The following is a 20732-nucleotide window of genomic DNA, read 5'->3' as shown; positions in this document are numbered from 1 at the left end:
GATCAATAAAATAGTTTTAATTTGCGGCCAGCAGCAGGAAAAAAAAATAAAAAATCAATAGTTGAGTTTAACAATTTATATTTATTACTGATGTTGATCAAGGACAAAAAAAGACTTTAGACACAATTAAAAACACTTTAGACTCTCCTGCTATCTGTGCACAGATGTCAGAGGGATCTTCCAGGAATTGTAATGCATTTTCTACAGAACTGATTAGTAGACTGTTTCATACCCGCTGATGGCTAATCTCGAACATAACCTGCTCCAAAGCAGGACAGGACAGTTTGCTTGGGTCCAAAAAATAATCTGACAACATGGATGAGTCAGAGAATTTACGTTGCCATGCACCAACTATGCGTGTGGGCCAGGTGTAAAGAGGACTTCTAATAAAAATAAAACGGGACTGACTACTTGGCTGCAGTGTCTCCAGCTGTCCATGTCTAATACAATACAAATACATATAAGCAAGGCACAGAAAACCCAGGGTTAACCTTTAGATTATCTACATAAGACAAAATCCTCCACAGGTGTCTGAGAAACAAGTTTGTTTCAAACTACCACTTATTACGCACATAATTTCTTTCTCATGATTTGTTTTAGTCTACAACATTTTCCTGGCTGACAATTTAACTTGGCAACAACTTTATCAGGTATGCTTTAAAAGGAGTCCATTATGGTCATAAAGGGATGGACGTGATCAGTAACAACACTCAAGTAGACTGTGACATTGATAGTTTCCTTTTCTTCAAAAGACAAACCAACATTTAAAAAAAAAACAAAAAAACAAAGATCCAGAGAGAAAGAGGGAAAAAAAATTCTTTTGTGAATTATTTTTCTTATTTAAACTACTAATTAAATAGGATAACAATGTACAAAAACAGATCTCAACAACTTCTTCAAAGAGTTCACCACAACAAGAAAATAGTGAGAATATTTATTTTCATTTGTGTCATTTATGCGTCTACTTCAAGTGTCTAATAAAAACACAATGGCTGTGACCCTCACAAACACTCAGTCACATGTAAAGTTAGTGATGTAGGAAATTAACTCAGTCAAGTGATGAACATTGAAGGACAAAGTCTAACAAAAGTTCAAATGTCAAAAAAAGCTAAGATTCTGTCTCACAGCTGAGTAAGAGAAAGGCAGAAAAAAGGCCGAGAGCTCTCCCTTCCATCTCCATCTATAGGCAGTGATTTTTCTGGAGCGGCGGTTGAGAGATCCTGATGATGTTCCCAGTGACAAAGTGCCCCGAGCAGACAACAACTCCATACACTTGTTCTGAGTTGGTCTGCCTGTATAATCCCTCTTATGAGAACTGACAGGGTATGTGGCAGCGTTTTACATTTCAGCCTTTTTCTTTGTTGTTTTATTCAGTGATATGCAAAGAAAAAAATGCAGGCGGGAATTCAGGCCATTGGCTATTGCTGAGTTCAATGCTGAGGTTAAACAAATATCATCAGATCCATAAATATTTCGACAGTGAGAGTGTTTTGGTTTTGTACTAAGAATGTCACCAAAATTCTGAAATCATAACTGTACTGTTTGTCATTTGGGTACCACACACAGTATTATATGTACCACAGCTGCATATACTGACAGAGGCAGCATACGCCTTCAAGTATGCTAAACCATCTTTGCATGCTAAAGAAGAAGAAGAATGTTACTTATATTTATATTACATTTGAAATATTCAAATGTTTTTAACAAATGAAATAATCAATAAAACATAATGATGATATAAGACGATATCTGTTCTTCCCCTTTTATTGGAAATCCTGTTCGCTGAGTCAGTGAGTCTCAGCTGTGGCGGCCTACAGTGTTGCCAACTTAGCGACTTTGTCACTATATTTAGCGAGTTTTCAGACCCCTTAGCGACTTTTTTTTTCTAAAAAGCGACAAATCTGGAGACTTTTTCTGGTGTTATTGGAGACATATTTATGACAACTTTTTGACGTGAAAGCGCATATGGCTCTTACTCTCAACAAGCAGCAGCACTTTGGCACGGTGCACCTCACCCATGCCAAAGCGCTCACAGGTGGAGGATGGTCCTCCCCCCGCTGCTATCAGGGAAGGAGATGTTCCCCCCTGGCTTCTGCTCCGCGGCTGCTGAGTGAGCCCTCATCTGGGACTCTCCTCAGCTCTTTCTGGGACAGTGGCGCGGCTGCCCCTCTGTTGGTCTTCCTTGGTCTCTTGTGTTCTGAGGGCCTCTGGATGTCTGGAGTTTTGATCTCCTCCATACCTGCTTCATGCCCTGGAGGACGGGGCTGTGGCCCCCCCACACCCTCTAGCAGATCATTACATGAAGGAACCTTTTAAAAAAACAAGCGCGTCCATGCTCACAGGTGTACACACCCACAAACTACACCCTTTTTGGCTCCTACCTCAAAGCACACTGTGTTCTGTTGATCTTATGTGCTGCACAATAATGTTTAATATTTAGTATTTACTGTCATATTCCCATATATCATTGTGATGTTGTTTATTCTATTACTCTTGTTCTCTTCTGCTTGTTTTCTTTTTTTCTTTCTCAACAGGTGATCCAGGTGATCGATATATGCATTTTTTTTCTGCCCATTCTGTTGGTTTTTGTTTTTTGCCCTTCTCCCCCGTCCCTCTTCTCAGCTGTTTCTCTTTCCCTCTTTCTTTCTCCCCTTCTTTCCCCCAGTCAAGTCTGTCCCGTGTTTAGCAAGTGAAAATAAAATAAAATAAACAATAAAAGCAAAGGTGAATCAATTAGACCATTACGGCAAGGCTGGGATGGTCAATTTGGTAAAGTAAATCCGTTGGGCATCTTTCTTTGCCTTTAGACAATAATTCTGATGGCAAAAGAGCCAAACGGGACAGGCCAAAAAAAAAAAAAAGGAAGGAGATGTTCACACCTGTGCGTCCAAACTGCAAATGAATCGCGCATGAGCGAAACCGCTGCTCCCGCACTGACTGTAACGCAGTCAGTTCTTCTTTTACTGTAATGCTGTTTTGTGGATCACAAGGTTTAAAACTACTGATAAACACACACACACACACACACACACAGTAATTCTCCCAGAGTGCCAATTCGGGTCACTTTTGCCGGTCCAAGCCCGGGTAAAGGAGCAGGGTTGGAATTGTGACATTAAAAAAACAATAATTGCTAAAATAAATTTAATTTGTAGTTCTAAATAAACTCTAAATGCATTTAGGACGTTTTTTTACTCACTTTATGCCTCTTTCACGATGTTATTTCTCTCTCCAACAACGTAGGTTACAATTACATTAGCATGACCTATTATGCAAATTAGGCAATGACATCATTTAGCGACTTCTAGCGATTTTTGGGACAGCCAATAGCGATTTTCCTTACTGAGGAGTTGGCAACACTGGCGGCCTAAACTCACCAACTCAAGTCAGTGTGAAAAAAAACAACCCAAAAAACCCAAAGCCTTTAGTCAAGAAGAAAAGTGAAAATATGGTGTACATATATGGACCTGCAGAAAAATAATTAGAATCACTAACTATTTTTGTGCAGGTTTTCTACCTCCAGACAGTCGAGGGTTCGTAATCCTGTGCTATAGTGCACTACCACGGTTTCAATCTTCTCTGTCTGCACCTTCAAACCTCCAATAATAAAGCCTGCGGTCAAGGTTGAGCCTATGAGGTTGGCTTCTGAGTGAAAACAGCCCCCTTTGTGTTGGCCTCCACTTCCAAATGAGGGTTTTTTAGTTTGTTTTTTTTGGAAGTTGAAGTTTCTTCAGGTTGGTTGGTTGGAACAGATTACCTGTTACTGTTTTCTGCAGGTGCTCTTTAAAGTGGAAGTTTCAGTGTTTAAGAGGTAGAAAAAAGAAACACAGAAAAAAAAGTTTTTCACTCTTAGACAAGGTGAAAAAGAAAAAGAAACATTTGACATGCTTAGTTAAGATGAAGAGAACACAGGTACTTTCATATATAATAGCTAAATACAGCTTTGCAATGATCAACAATTATTTGCTTTGACTATCACAAGATTTTGAGAATGCTGTGGAACTGTATTTAATTCCAAAATTTGTATTAATGAATTTATTATTCCTGTCCGTCCTCAGTTGTTTACTATGTACACACATCATACAGTTTATAAATTCTGGCAATACTTAACCTTCATAACCTTTGCATACGGTTGTGGTCAGACGTTTGCATGTACTCATGGGCATAAATGTCATACATTTGGGGTTTTTAATGATTTCTTTTTGTTTGTTTTGGGGGGTTTCAGGAGGGAATGATTGTATAGCATGCATATTTACTGGGTGTATTATACAAGATTTTGTGGCAGACGTTTGAATTCATTTTAGATTTTCTCTAAATACATAACACACATAAATTATACAGATAAGAGGAAATTAGTTATGATATTCAGTTACAACCTAGGAACCGCCAAAGCTCAAGCCTGCTAACTGGAAACTGCTGGAACACCAGCAGGCTAAAATATAAAGAAAAAAAATCATAACAAGATCATAACAATGTATCAGTTTGTGGCACAAACAACCAACATGACCGGTCCACTGGTTATAATGTCTTGTGTGTAATTTTATATATTCTGCAAGTCCATGTGATATAAATGTTTTATTCACCCTGACGAAAAACCTTATAAAACAGTTTTAAGAATAATTTTGTTCAATCAATTTAAATGTACATTGAAAGGCATCTAGTAAATAGCTGCTATAACACAATGACTTGTCCTATTTCTAGGCTAAGTAATTAATCTTTAAAATATCACAACGAGGCAATAAACTTTTTTTTTAACAAAACATCACGTTTTTCAATGGACAAAAACAAAAAGAATACATTAAAAAAAACTTACTGTTACAGTTTTTTTCTGAGACAGCTGAAAATATTTTACCATTTAACAAATGATCCTGGATGAGACGTTAAGAATAAGACCTTTCAAAACACATAACTGTATCTCTAGAAATCTCTCTGAACATTCTCATTCCTTGTAACCTATAATATTTCCATTTTGCCCCATCAAGAATAACTTTAGCAGTCTTTATTATTTGCATTGTTTTTCGATTAAGCTAACACAATCTGAAGTGTTTAGAAAAAGAAGTAGGTTGTTCATAATGACATATTCCAGAATGGAAACTGTATACACTCCATCCTGACCTGGCACGTGGCTGGTTGGAGAGGTGAGAACTGGCAAAACAGAGAGCCAGTGCCACAGCGTCAGGGCCAGAGCAGCAGGTAAGCCCTCTAATTTGTTAGAGTCATACCGAGATGAGCTGGCACTCTATAAAACAGTTATTCTCAGCCCTGTGCCATTAAAGCCCTGGAGTCTGCTGGTTTTCATTCCAACAAACCACCACAGTGTCCAATTTTGCTGATTACCAAGTCTTTATCCAGGGAGAAAGAACTAATTAGTGCAATGAGGCTGGATGGAAGAACAAGTCTGCATCCAATCAGGTTTCATTGGCACTGGGATAAGAACCACTGCCTTAAGGAAGTGACGCACCGAGATTTGTCCTACTGTACAAAACTGTTATATTTCACCTAAAAAGAGTAGACATTATCTTGTTTTACCACATTTTATTGTAACTGAATATTTTCCTGGAATGCATTTTAGTGATGTCAAAAAATTTATTTAAAAAAAAAAAAAGATTTCTAATTAGATTCAAAAACACTGACTGAGATTATCCTTTGAGGACATTTAATGTTGACATATGCTGTGAACCACATTCTTGCAACTGAGACATTTAAGTTCAAATTTAAATAAGTTTAAATCATTTTTAAAGCCTACTGAAATTCTACATTTCTATGAGACATTAGCCGTTAATCTTCAGATTACACCGCCACAAACGTAGTTCCTCTTTTGCTCTTCACAGTAACTGAAACTGGCCTATTTAAACATGACGAGTGACCGACTACTCTGAGTAAAGCTTTCAGGAAACCAGAGAGTTTCCAGTGCCACAGAGCTGGTCCCTTGCCTACAGAAATTCACATAATTTCTATTGATTTACTTTAAGAAAGCAACAACAAAAAAAAAAAAAAAAAAAAAAAGCTCTGTATTGATAACTCAATGAATTTATTTATTTTTTACCAGATCTATGATTGCGATGAGTTAGGCCACAAATTTATCATCTGCACCAACAGATTGTGTGATCAGCTGTCACCAGTTTCAAATGTCAGATACAAACCGCCTTGAGAGGAGAAGACACACGCACACACACACAGTTTCCACACGCACACGCACGCACGCACACACACGCACACGCACACACCCCTTGTTTTCGGCTGATCTGACCAGAAATTGCTGTCAAGGATGAGAACAGAGCTGCCAGTGTTACTCAGGAACTTGACATCTAACAAAGAGGTAACTGTGCTAAAGCAGACCCACCCCCCAAAAGCACTTTCTTCACCCACATCAGTCATGACCTCCAGCCCCCTCCCATGGCAAAGTACTCAAGTTCACCCCAAACGAGATGACACCATGTAGGAATTGAAGATGAAGGGAGGGCGGTGGGGTTTTAGGGCTGTTGTCTTCGTGAGCACTGACAAAAACGCAGATGGAGTGCTGCAGTAGCTGCTGAATGCTGGTAAATTTAATTGCTTTGCTACAATGCATTACTGTGAAGCCAACGGGAGACAGTAAGCTGGGCTGGAGGGAGACACGATCGATTAATGGCTGAAGAATTGAAGGAGGTAGAAACCCTTATTCCCACACTGAGTCAATTCAAACTTCAAGCACTTGGCAACATTACAGCAAACATGCATGCTTTTAAAGGTGCAGTTTTCCAACATTTATTTGCTTTTAATAATGTGCATGCTTTTAACCATGTTACATGCTCGGTTTTAGTTGAATATATTTTGGTATTACAACCAGTAATTTGGGAAGTAATTTAACAAATGTTGTGAACATTCACTATGATGTCAAATTCTTTGTTCGTCTGCCTTCACGTTCATAAGAACTTGTGACATCCCATTCTTAATTAATAGGGTTTCATATGTCACCAGTCAACTCTTTGCAACAGCTTCAACTCTTACGGGAAGGCTTTCCTCCAGCTTTCCCTGGTTTCATTGAGTCGTAGTCAACATTGCCTTACAGGCCAAAGGTCCACAGTCTCTGCTGAGACTGGTGCCCCCACGACCCGAGCCCAGAAAACTGGCAGGAAATGGAGGGATGGTATCTGATGTAAAAATTTAGGAATAACAATTATAGCTGTATAACTCTGACCTGATGACAACTGGAAGTTAAAATTAATCACAGTCCAAGTCAAGAGATTTCATGGCATCATGTGTGGAGAAAAAAATCAATGAAGTCTGTTGGCTTTTTTGGACTTGATCAGCCACCATCACTGTCTTGAGGCAGCTTGTATGGTTAAAAAAAACTTCACATAATTGGTGCAGTCTCTCCAACATCCTGTGATAAATTGGCACTAGTCCACAATCCCACACCATCGACATCTTGGTCTGAACAGCGATCCATTTTGTAATGACTCAGAGGCGTTCTTTGACATTTAGATTAGAGCGTCTCTTCCGCTCACAGGCTCTCACACACCTCCTCCCTGTTTCGCACATGTTGAGACTCAGCCGCCATCTTTCTGTCACCATCTCGCACAGTAGCTCGAGGAATCCAATTCTTGGCAAAATCCCTCTGACACACATACAGTACATTCACCTAAAGTGTTAGACTCTACCAACCCTGCCAGCCCTGAGTGGGCTCTCTCTGCAGCAGGTAGGTGTTTCAGCATTTAGCTATAGGGCACTTAAGCAGGGATGAGTCTGAGTATTTGAACCTGTGAGATAAAAGTTGCCCAGTTAAAGATCTTCCACAGAACTCTCTTCCAGTTTGTGTCTATTTTAATCAGCTACCTGAAGCACTTTAAACATAACAGCACCATTACAAAGTGATCGCTTCAAAGAACAGAGGAATAAAAAAGTGAAGTGGAAATGACTGGAGAAAAACACCAATTTTTAAGAATGACTGACACAAAAAAAGCAATGGTTTTTCTCCTTTATTTGGGATGTCAAGTGTAACTGCGCTTCCCTTCACCACTAAGATGTTCCCTTTATATGACTTTGATTTGTGGACTTGTGGAAAATTCTGAGTAGTAGCAACACTGAAGTCTTGAGAAGCCTCTTTTCTCTAGTTTGTTTCACCACATGATTTTAAGAGTCACGTTTTTTAACATATTAATAATTTATGCTTACTTGCTAAATAGTTTTAAGAAAGAGCATTCAGTTTCTGATTAATTTGCATTATTTAAGGGTATTTTAGTTGATATTTGGGTAAATAAAAATATGAAACTGAATTCATTATGAAAGCCACCCAGTAATAATGGACTTAAATTGAGAAAAGGCTTAAAGAAAAGGTTGGTTCCTCTACTGTTTTACTTTAAGTTATTTAAGAAAAAACAAATTATCTTACTAGCAGGCAAAAATTAGTCAGTCTGTTATTTATTTAATTTTATTTGAAAACAATGTTAAGCCACAGAAAAGCTGCTTAAAAAATGAAAAAAAAAAATCAATTAGACACCTGCGCTTTCAACTCATTTAACTTTGAGCTTAATGTGTGCTAATAATCACATTCAGAAAGCACTTTGGCTACATTAAACCTCCTTCAGAGTGTCACAACATACTGTAAATGTCATAGCCAATGTTATTTTGCAGACTGCATTAATTACTCTTTTTTTCCCCCCTTTCTTTTTTCCTGGTATGTTCTTGTTGAGCTGCTGTTACAACTGGAAGACTCCCACGCTCCTCTCTGTTGCCGCTGGCAACGTCAGCAGCATCAGCAAGAAGCAGGTCAACTGGCTGGACAAAAGATAAATATTGTTTCATATGTAGAGATTAAAAGAAGGAAAAAGCATAAGACTGAAAACATTCTTTCAAATCTCCTGCTTTTTTTTTTTGTAAGCAATCCCCTCTATTTGTCTCTCCCTCTTCTTCCCTCCCTCTCTCTCTCTCTATGGTAACCTGAAGTCGACCACTCACAGCTGCTGCTCTCATTCTGCTCCAGCTGAACACCCACACTCTATTAAATGGTGTGTGTCAGAGACACATACACTTCAACAGGGACTGTGTGTGTTTGAATGAAAGCAAAATTTTAACCTACCATATGTGAGACCAGCAGAAAAAAAGAGAAAAAGTCTACTTACTATAGAAAGACTTATGCATATCAATTTTGCTCTTACAGCTTCTTGTTTCCGTTGTTATACCATCGCCTTCACTTAACTTCGGACTTCGCTGTAATTTCATTTAAATTCTAGTGTTTGACACAATCATAGCAAAGTGAAAAAGTGTGCTAGAGTTAAGCAATACAAAGAGGTTTACTGTGAAACATTCAAGCTTCAGCTCAGAAAAGAGTTTTTTTTCTTTTTGAGCTGTAACTCTAATGTTTATTCTCATGATTAAAGACTTTTGTGGGTCTTCAAAATGCCAAGAAAAAGAGCGGAAAATGTGCCATAAAATTTCCAAACGCCCAGGTTTACAACTTTGGTGGTATTTTGCTGCAAGCCCTGACAATAAAATGTCACTGGTACTATATGAAGGGGGCTTGTTATGCTTTTTTTTTCTCCCCTTCTTCAGTTCATCTTCTGTCTAAACCAAGCTGTTTTACCCCATCACCTTTAAAAACAATTTTATGAGCTACTACTTTGGGCTGAATGAGGACTAGTGTGTGCCTGTATCCATCGGCGGAGTGGAGGGGTGGCTTACTGGGCTTAAGCCCGGGGTCTTTTGGAGTGTAATTTGTTTCATAGTTAGTTGCCTGACTGACAACTGTATAAAACAAAAAATTACACACAATATTCGAAGCACATAGCACGCAGTCGTAAATTCCCCCAAATTTTGGTACGATCCGAGCTCAGGCACTAGGCGACTGAGCACAGCACGCATGTGAGCGAGGGGGGAGAAGCTGCTGCCTGCGAGTTTGCTGTAGGAGAAGCGCAGCCAGGCAGACAGAGGAGAGCTTAAGTTTGACCAGGTACCAAAGCGAATGATTGGTGCTGTACAAATAATGTAAATATGACGGTGTATCACAAAAGATTGATATCAAACTGATCACTTGACCAATATTACGTTACTTGCTCTTCGAGTGAATCAACAAATGGCGAAATGAAAAGCTGATGTTTTTAGAGTCTTTTTTTTTTAATTCTAAAAAAAATAAACATTTAGTCTGATTTGATGTTTTACAATTAAAAAAGCGTTTGTGTTTTTATCTGAAGAGTATGTAAATATCTGGTTTCAATTGTATATTTGATGATGTTGGTGTTTGGCTTGATTGTCAGCACAAAGAGGGAGAGAGAGGAACAGAGAGGGAATAAGAGCAGGTGAGACAGACATGTTAGTCAAATGGTTGTTTGCCAAAACTCATCAGAACATGCATCTAGTTACTCCGTCTCTGCCTGTATGTCCGTTTTAATGACATCTCTCAATCACATCATAAACAGTAGAAAACTCTACACATACGTTCACCTGCCACTTTATTAGTTGCACCTTGCTTGTATTGAGTTTGATCCCTTTTTGCTTTTAGAACTGCCTTAATTCTTCATTGCATATCAACAGGATTCTGGAAACATTCCTTAGAGATTTTTGTCCACATTGACATGACTGCATCACACTGTCCACAGCATATCAATGATGTGAATCTCCCCTCCCACCACATCTCAGAGGGGTCCTGTCATCATGATTCAAGAACTGAGTTTGAGATTATTTTAGCGGTGCAGCACGGCACACAAATTAATCCATTTGCTTGTTTTGCAGGACCAAGAGTCCAAAACCCAAAGATATTTAATGAAATAACATTTGTCAAAAAAGGAAGGTTTCACATTGATTGTCCCACTTTAAGTTTCCCAATCAACTCCCTGGTAGACAAAGTTGCGACCCCCCCCCCCCCCCAAATCTGGTTTTTGTAGCTCGTTGAGTTTTTGCAATTGTAGCACCAACTCTGAGCTTTCAGCCCACATCAAAGAGCAGCCATGTCATCAAATCAACTGACCGAGAGAGCGAGAGAGAGAGCGCGAGCGAGAGAGAGAGCTTTTGGACTGAGCTGCTTCAGGCATGAAATAGTAAAATTTACTGCCCTAAAAACCATTTTTAAAAGAACAAAGTACAAAGATGAGAATCAGAATGTGACAATGTGAAGATGAGCTATACCGAATTACAGAGGTAAAATCAAGAAACAGGATTTTATTTCTACAGACACCAATGCAGCAAAAACTGTGGGATCATCAAGACAGAGCAACTGATTCTTGCTTAACTTGTGGATGTGCTACATATTACATACATCCACCAATTTAACCGTACATACATACATACATACATACATACTAGTGCTGTCAGCGTTAATCTCTTTAAAATGATGTTAACGTCATAACCGCATTAACGCGGCAAATCTCCGTTAGTGAGTTAACGCGGATCGCCCCGTGCGTGGGGCTGGATGGCGCTAACGCATTAACAAGCTAACCGCACTAACGTGTTGACGCGGTACAACCCCACGCACGGGCCAAAGTATAATATGTCTACACTAACCAAAGAGAAAATGGTCATTTCTGAGATTGAAAATTGGCATCATTATTGTGTCAGCTTCTTTATAAACAGGGAGATAGAAATGAATGACATGCTAATGGAGTTGCAGCATGTGCACAGGTTTCCCCGGCCTTACCTTCTGGCTGTTTTTCTCACGAAATCAAGGGAAAAAGGCACCCATCCTGACTAAATGAGACAGCACACATCTGAAAATCTAACCATCCAGAGAAAAGCTGACTTGCCAGCATGGGGTGATTTCTTCACATATCCTCCTCCACCCTTATAAGCTTTGCAAATCAGCAGTGACAGTAAAGCTGCAGGGTTTCCAGTATTAAAAACTGAATTCAGTTACTGTTCACTTTCAAAATGGAAGGAAAGCTGATTATGAAAACGAAAACCGTCAATCAAGCATTAGACTGACAAAACGTTCAAATGAAAACTTTCTCAAATGGGAAGTGATATTCTACATCTTTGTACATCAAACTTCTTTCAGCAGATAAAGAACACAGTCTAGAGATTACACCACAGACTTGGTAAACTGAAATATTGCCACTTCCTCGCTGACAGCACAAATATCAAAATAAACTGTCATTCCACATTCCCAGTGGCAGGAACCAGGCTGAAGCCGTAGGTTTGATTCCCACGGGGCCAACCATGGTTTAAATATATACACTCTTAGTGCTGTGAGGCACTCTCCATAAAAGCAGTCTATCTTATAAATTTATGTAAAGAAAGAATGGAGAGAAAAAAAAGACTAAAGGGTGAAATATAGGCCCACATAAGCAGCAAGAGGAGGAATATACGGGAGGGAGGGAGAGGATTACGAGAGGAAGATAGTGAGAGGGATGGTTGCTATGACCTACTTCCACAGCAATTCACAGCAAAGAGTTTTACCGATTAACGGGGCCACACATAGCACAGAAATGCTAATGTGCAAATATTAAACAACCAATTTATAGAAGAGCACTAGGGATGGGTTGATATAAAATTATGGTTCCATTTTCTGAACCACCAGATAACAACATTTTTTTTTTAAATTGTTTTTTGTTGGTAATTTTGCTTCAATAAATCCTTTATACAGGGTCGGATAATACAAGTAGAGGTTACTGTTATTTGTGTTTGCATCAGCAGCTCTTGTTGTTTCCAGTATTTTGTCACGTGATGATATATATATATATATATATATATATATATATATATATATATATATATATATATATATATATATATATATATATATATATATATATATATATATATATATATATATATATATTTATTTATTTTTTCATTCATTCTGTGAACAGTTATTACTGCAGCTACAATAATACATCCCCCTGCAGGAGCACACGGACCAAATACAGTCCATCAACCTTTCAGCTCAGCAGAATGCCCCGAATATAGTGCTACCAAATTACAGCCCCACAGGATAGACAACAGAACAATACTTAAATACAGTACATGAATGGCCCACAAAAAACACATTTGCAGGTCCTCCTTCAACACGTCCATGAATCTTCTCTGGGGACTCCCTCTTTCTTTCCTACCTGACAGCTTCATATTCAAATTGTATATACATTTGTATCTATATCCGTAAGCACCCTGCTGCAACCGTTGGAGCTTTGACTTCTTCAAAGACACCACAGTGAGGACCCAAAGGCAGACAACCATTATACACGACACAAAAAACTAATAAATATTCTTCCCAATTAATATTTGACTGATAAGATTAATCAGTTATCAGCACTACATATTGTTCATTGATAAAGGAATTAAATCTGAAGGCTATCCTTATAGGAGCCACTCTTCTCTGTGACCATATCCTGGCCCTACCGGCTAGAAAGATCAGCGTGTTTAAAAATACATGGCGCTGCAATGACATAACATTGCAGGCATGTTGAAATGATCCACAAAGTGTGGCTAAAACAATCGAAGCAGAAGTCTAAAGCCTTGTCAGACAAGGGTTTTTTTCTTCATAGATGAATTAGTGACCAAATGTTTGCATATGTGGTAATAACATTTTTATTCACTAAGTATATTAATATGGGTTTCATTGGCTCAAGTATAATGCATATATTTTGTTGATCAAATACTAAGAAATTTAAATAGAATAGAAATTTCCTACTTAATCAAAGAAATAAAAGCCAAAAATATAAATAATTTAAACGATCCTTAGCCGCTGCCCTACATACATTACACACACACTCCGACATGCTCTTTCAACCCTGAGACAGTCCACCCCCACGGGACTGGATCCATCTTCTGCAATGACTGACAGCACTTCAAAAATCATCCCACCCACAAAAAATAAAAAGCCAAAAGAAAGAGGCTACACCCGCTATCAGGCTGTACCATTTTCCTTGAAACGGGGGTTGGCAGTTGTGGCTGTGTCTTTGCAGCCTCATTCCTAAGCAGCATATCAGCGGACGGTGGTGTAATACGAGTCGGGGGAGTGAAGTAAGGCTGGAGAAGTGGGGAAGGTCTGGTTGTTAGGCAGCAAACAGATCACAGCCTGATGCTGATTGGCTTGTGGATGTATCTGAAACTGGAGACAAAGGGTTAACCTACCTGACTGCAGAGCATGGACAAGCACAAGCCTGTCAGTGCTTTATGGCTAAACGTTACCACTATGTCACCATGCCACTTTAGAAGGTTCCAAATAAAGTGTTTGATAGCATGATGACTCAAATAAGCAAAAGGCTGAGGAGAAAGAGCTAAATGGACTGATTCGTATATAGTGCTTTTCTACTCTCTCAGAGCACTCAAAGCACTTTTTAAAACATGCCTCACTCACCCATCCATACAAGCACTATTCCTATGCAGAAGTGCATTCTACCTAAAATTCACACTGTGACGGATGAATCAGAGAGCAACTTGGGGTTAGTATCTTGCCAGAGGGTATTTGGCATTCAATGGGGGTTGACAGTCAGGAATTGAACCACCAACCTCCCAACCTTCTGATTAGTAGATGACCTGCTCTACCTCCTTAGCTATAGCCACCCAAATGTAGCTAAATGCTTAACTCCCAAAGCCTTTGCATTAGTATCACTGCTTGCCAATGCCAACACTAGGAATACTCCTCCTTCTCACATATTGCTGATCTGTTATGCTAGACAGTTTTCAGGATGTAAGTAGCAGAGTCCAGACCAACTATCACTCAAAATCAGTAATTCTGAGAAACCTTTCCAGATTATTTAATATCTGCTATATCTAATAGCAGTAATTCAACATTTAATCAACCGTTAAATCACTCTGTTCTAAATTATGAAATCTTCTGTTCTACTTACAACCTCCTAGAATTCTGTGATGTGTGGTTGAATGTTAAATACGTCCACATCAGCTCAAAAGCAGTTATCAGTTCATAGTCGCTCTTTTGTTGCATCAAGCCTAATTCTAAACAGTCACATAAATCCCTGGCAATTATGCAGCACATGCTCTGATAGCACAATAAAGAAGAAAATGAAGTAATTACATGACTTGTCTTTTCTCATCATAATTTCATTTCCAATACCTACTAACCCCACCAAAAAAGATGGGTCAGGTGGACCTGCTGATGAAGCTTGGTCTGAATAAAAAAAGATATTTCCATTCATTGATTTATATTTCTTTGCAAAGCAGTGGGGAAGCTCTCTGAAGCATCTCTCGGTGAAGGGGGGAAAAAAAATTGCAGCTTTCTGCAGTTCAGAGTGCGCACTCTGTTTTTTTAATACACATTTTGGATTAGCTGTACAGCCCATAGAGAGATGCAGAGTGTGGGATGCAGCAAAAGAACAGAAATTCAAAGCTGTATGAAGAGGGAGAGGGACTCCATGAAAGACGGTAACGATGAGTAATGAGCTGCCCTGCTGTCTGTCCAAACAGATAAGAACAGAGATAGAAACAAAGAAGCAGCAAGTGACAAAGATCAACAAAAAGGGAGGGCAGGATGTCTAAAATACAAGATTTACATGAACAAAAAGGGAGAAAAGAAGATGTACATGTCAAACACTACTGAGTGAGTGAATATGTAGGAGGGGGAGCTGGAAAAGCCCAGCAACAGGGCATGCCTTAAATAGCTAGATGGTCTAAGATAACGTGACGCTGGAGAAAGCTGATGGCTCAGGGCATGTGTTGTGCTAAGCATGTATGAACCCATTGCTGACAGCAGATTCATGGTATCTATTAGTCATATGGTAAAATCATATGACTTCCCAAGGAAGCATGCCTGTATGAGGCCGGATGGCGCCAATGCCGGCTGCCCGCCTGGATTAACAAACATCACATCTATAAGAATTTTATTCAAATTCACCTCAAGAGGACAAAATTCATGCTAAGACTAATGCATTAAACTCTCAGAAAGAGGGGTACACAGTGCACCCCTCAGGGCCAATTACTGGGCCGCAGAGCAAGTAGGTGCACTTTCAAAAAAAGGGACATATTCGTTCTGAAGCAATAAAACAGATAATTACAAATTTTCGTCTAGTTTTTAAAGTGTTATATCACAAAACAGTGGGATTAGATTAGATTAATTTACTCTAGAAACTTTATTTTTGTTGCGTCCTTTAAATTAAATGAAAAGCATGAGCTGAGCCACCAGCTGCAAGGCTGACAGTGACACTGGTCTATGCATTTGTTTTTCTCCCCCAACCCTCCACCAATCAAGCTAACCACACACACACACACACACACACACACACACACACACACACACACACACACACACACACACACACACACACACACACACACACACACACACACACACACCATACATTATCCTTGCAAAAAAACATGGAAAGGCATTAGCTGAGTCATTTTCCTTTCATTATAAAGTACTTGTAGCTGTATTGTGATGTATGTTTTTCATTGTTTCTGTGAGACAGTGTTCTGTACTTTAAACTATTCTGTCTAAATGTACGTATACATTTCTGCATGATAAGTTTATTAGCTGAAGATAGAAAAAATAAGATGATCATCAAAAGAAACTGGTTAGGGCCCACCAAAGCATTTGTGTCCAGGGTATGTAACTTAATCTGGGAACGATTCAGCTGGGTGATCTGGGTTCCTCCAGCAGTCCAAAGATATGTTGCACACCTTCATTTAAGTGTTGATTTGTAGTTGGTTGCGGATTCAGATGAGAGGATTGATAAAGCTTTGTGAGTAAGACTACCAAATGTCTGGCCCATCATATTAACCTACAACACTGTCAGCAGAGCACAGAACTGTCTAGGCTGCAGCTATTGTTTATTTTAGTAATCGAGTAACCTAGCAATTATTCCATCGATTAATCGGATAGGAAGTACTTTTCTCTTATTAAAAAGCAATAATAAAGATTCAAAAGAGAAAAAACATTCTTTCTGAATGAACTGCTCATTGGTTTTTGGTTTATCTGTCAAAAAAGCAACAAACTTTGTATTTACCTGCCCAATTAAAATGTTATGTTTTTAAAGAAAACATTTTAACACCACTGAGCAACCACGGTTACATTTTTGGAGGACTGTGCACAAGTTTGTTTTCATAGCCACTGCATTGGTTCCCATAACCAGTCGCAAGAGCCGTTAAAATGGAAACAACCATGGGACTGTAAATCTGGCTTGATGTAGCCGGATGGAAAATTTTTAATGCATCACCCAACCTTAAAATGTCAGCAACCAAGTCAAGATCATGACTCCATCATTTCTCCAGGCTCAAAGCACTTCTTGACCACTCAAGTGGTTAAACTGCATATTCATCCAACTGACCTAAAACTGCAGTAAACAGAAAGGAGGAAACAATTTCCAATCATTAATGACGTCTTCAGAGATTTGAGTAAGAATGATGTATAAATTGAATTTTTGATTTTTTTTATTCAATGCCAGAACAGACATAATGTAATATAACTGCCAACTTCAAGATGAGCATTTTAAAATGACTAATTCCATTACCTTTCTGTATTTGTATGTGAACAGACAATAACGTTCATTCAGAGCTTGTCTGCAGTGTTTTAAAGGCATCTTAGTGGGATGTTTTCCCCCCAATGGCCTTGCACATAACTGCTTCTTGCCAGTGAAATCATCCCATCAAATCTTTTTTTCACGACATCACAGGCGTCCAATCTGCACACTTTCATCCGTACAATCTCTCTGTCCCACTGAGACCAAGAACATAACAGCGAGGAAACGTCTGACAAACTGTCCAACTGTCGGGAGCTTCTCAGAGCACACCGAGTGTTTGGTTTACATAGTGCATAGTGCTCTAAATGTTCTTGACAGATTTTTTTTGACAACACTGATCACAACAAAGAAGGGAAATACCTCCAACAGGCACAAACATTTGACCACACAGCATGCAATTAATTTGCAGAATGCATCGTCCTTGATATACTGCTTAAAAGCGAATGAAAGCTCAGTGATGAAACAAGAGATACTGATAATAGAATCAGAATCTGTAAATTGTGTAAAATAATGCTCATTTTAATACTATAAGTCTATCTGTGCTAATAAAACCATATAATAGTAGTATTGCATGGTGACACTCACACTCATGTAGTGGTTATCTACCTCTACACTTTGCTTTTTCACAGCTAAAGATGACTCTCAGAAGCATCACATGGATACCTTTGGCATACTTTCTGACTAATGTACCACAGTTTCAGTAGATGCTCACTGTTATGCTAATAACAAAGTCAAACAACAACAAAAAAAGTATTTCCTCTGAATTTAGGAATCACTTGTCATTGTTCGTTTGATTACAGAAGAAACAAAGTATTGTGCCTTTCTACATGAGTTTCTTTCTTCGTGTCGTGCTAGTTTTCTTCAGCTAAACTCCAAAAGAACCCAAAGATTTTTGATTTCATAAGAAGAAAACACACAATCAATGGTGAATGTACTGCAGGTGTCAAATAATATGAGAATGTATGGACACTGACTGATGAAAAATTAAATTAAACACAAGTGTCATTTACAAGAAAAGATTAAAACGATTATTCATGCAGCTAATAAGAATGAACTATAGATTTATGTCCAATAAAACTGCAGGTGGGCAACAACACAATATGATGTGAGCCCTGTGAGTTGTGAATGGTGGGGGAAGGAGAGGCAATCCTCAGTGATCTATCACAACCTCTTTATGATGATAATGTGTTATCAGCATTCACTTCTCGTTAGCAGAAATCTTTTATCCTTCGTAGTAAACACATCCAAACAATATGAGGAGTGTGTTACTTGTGCTTGAACTCGTTGTGTTTTGATTGCTGATAATGATGTTGCAATGGAGGATTTTGTAGTTAAATGTAAAGCATGATTATAACCAAAATGCCTTTTTCCTTTGTGGTTGTATTTATCTGACAGTTCACACTGATGCAAAGAGAACATCTGAAAGCATAACAAACAAAACTAAGTGACTATTTTAGTATCTAGTGTGAAAGCGGTTTTTTTTCTTCTTCTCCTTTCTCTCATTCAAAACATTCATTTCTAGCCAGTGTAGAAGTAGAGACAGGCTGTGAAATGTCAAGAACATTAAAGAGATCTAACGACCTTGAGATTTCCTACATCTATTCTCTCGTCAATGCTAAAGAGGCTTTAAAAACGGTGTCTTTGTAAAACTATTTCTTTGTGTTAGTGGGAAAGTACCACTGGCTACAAGCCAAAGACTTCATCTTGGTTCTGGCTGGAAAATTTACCCACAGTGACTCAAGTAGCTTCTCAGTAAAAATGGTGAAAGCAGCCACATCATTCTGGAAATGGACCTTATGTCCATGGTCTGTGATCACTAACAAAAACAGTTTGTTTCCTGCACTGAGAACGGTGTAAAGATGCAGTTTCCACATGCCCCCTGAAAGGCTCCTGGCACAGAAGAATAGGTGACTTGTGTAGCCGTCGGCTGTGGTAATCATGTGATATCTCTGTCGTTTGGCTAATCTCTTTACAGCCTCCTTTCTTTTTCTCCGGGATGAAGCCAGATATGGCAGCTCAGCCAGCTTTAGCCACACGCTAATTAATCTGCGCCACCAAAGCCTCTTAATGACACCCAAACACCACAAATGATCACTGTACTCATGCCAAGCCAAGGAAGTTTGATCCAAACTTTTGGTGTGGAATCAGAGAAGTACAGTAGGGAATTTGCAACACATTGAACCTGTGCAAAAAACATTAGGAGCTGAGGGTTCAGCTCTCTGTGTAGCTCTGTAACTGAGCCAGTCTAAGGAGCTTTAGGGATGTTGACCATTAAGGCCGGTTAGCTTGATTGGTGGAGGGTTGGGGGAGAAAAATAATGCGCAGCTGGTGGCTCAGCTCATGCTTTTCTTTTGGTTATTTCAGTGGGAGTGGGTATAATCCACTCTGTCACACTGTCCTGCTTTGTCGGAGATAATATGAGGCCTCCATTCGTCTTTCTGCATCCCCCCCACCCTCCATTGTCTTTGCTTCAAGTTGAACTCACAATGAAGGGCGTCTCACTCTAGAGTTACTTCTATTAACTCTTTAACTCTGTCTCTTATCATTTCTCACTCTCTTCGTCAGTGTCCATTCCTTCCCCTTTACCGTAATCTCTCTCTCTTGGATGGGGCTCATCTGTGACAGAGCAAATAGGCTCACTGTATCTGTGAGAGTTGTGAGGGTGGAAGAGAGGAGGCTTATTTCATTGAAACCTCCATAGAATATCCATCCACAGGGGAGATAGGGCCTGCAGGGACTCTTTATGCCAGCAGAAAACATGGGTGAAGTGGCAGCAAGGGAGCAAGACAAAAAACAAACAAATGCCCGCAGAGAGACACAGAACAGGTGGCAGACTTTTCTAAATTTAAAGAAAGGGCAATGGCCAAAAAGACAGACGACCCAGAGAAAGTCTGAGTTAAACATATTAGTAAACTGCAGAAGCTGTTTAGAAGCTGTTCAGCATCAACCCGGTTGATAACTGAAGAGCTGCGAGAGAGAAACTCAAACTGTGGAAAAGATTAGCAGCTTGCTAACAGCACATACACACAATAGCAACAGAAAAGCTTACAGAAGCCTTTCGCACAACCCAGAGGTCACCAGTTCAGCCAAGCAGCACGTGTAGATTCTTCCCCTCCCCTGCAGCTCAACCTTGTTTTGAGTGTCTTCTTAAAAAAAACCAAAAAAAAAAAAACCCCTTAAAGTAGTATGTGGACAAACAGTGATGACCCAAATACTGAACTGCAGAGAGAGAGAGAGGAATAATAACTCCTGCCCCAGCAGACAACGAGCAACCTCCAGCATGAGGGTGACACAGGTTCATCATTTAGTAACCACAGATCAATATGTTGTCCCATTAACACTCATCCC

At 39.2% G+C, this 20732-nt stretch overlaps 1 protein-coding gene across 1 annotated transcript in view; it reads right to left on the bottom strand.

The window, feature by feature from the left end:
• The window catches only part of cttnbp2 (cortactin binding protein 2), a 92082-nt gene that overhangs the window by 62772 nt on the left and 8578 nt on the right, over window positions 1-20732 (bottom strand). The window lies entirely within an intron of this gene.

Source organism: Aulonocara stuartgranti (assembly GCF_965226115.1).
Source record: "Aulonocara stuartgranti genome assembly, chromosome: 7".
Lineage (NCBI taxonomy): Eukaryota > Metazoa > Chordata > Actinopteri > Cichliformes > Cichlidae > Aulonocara > Aulonocara stuartgranti.
This window is presented reverse-complemented; position numbering and strand designations above follow the sequence as displayed.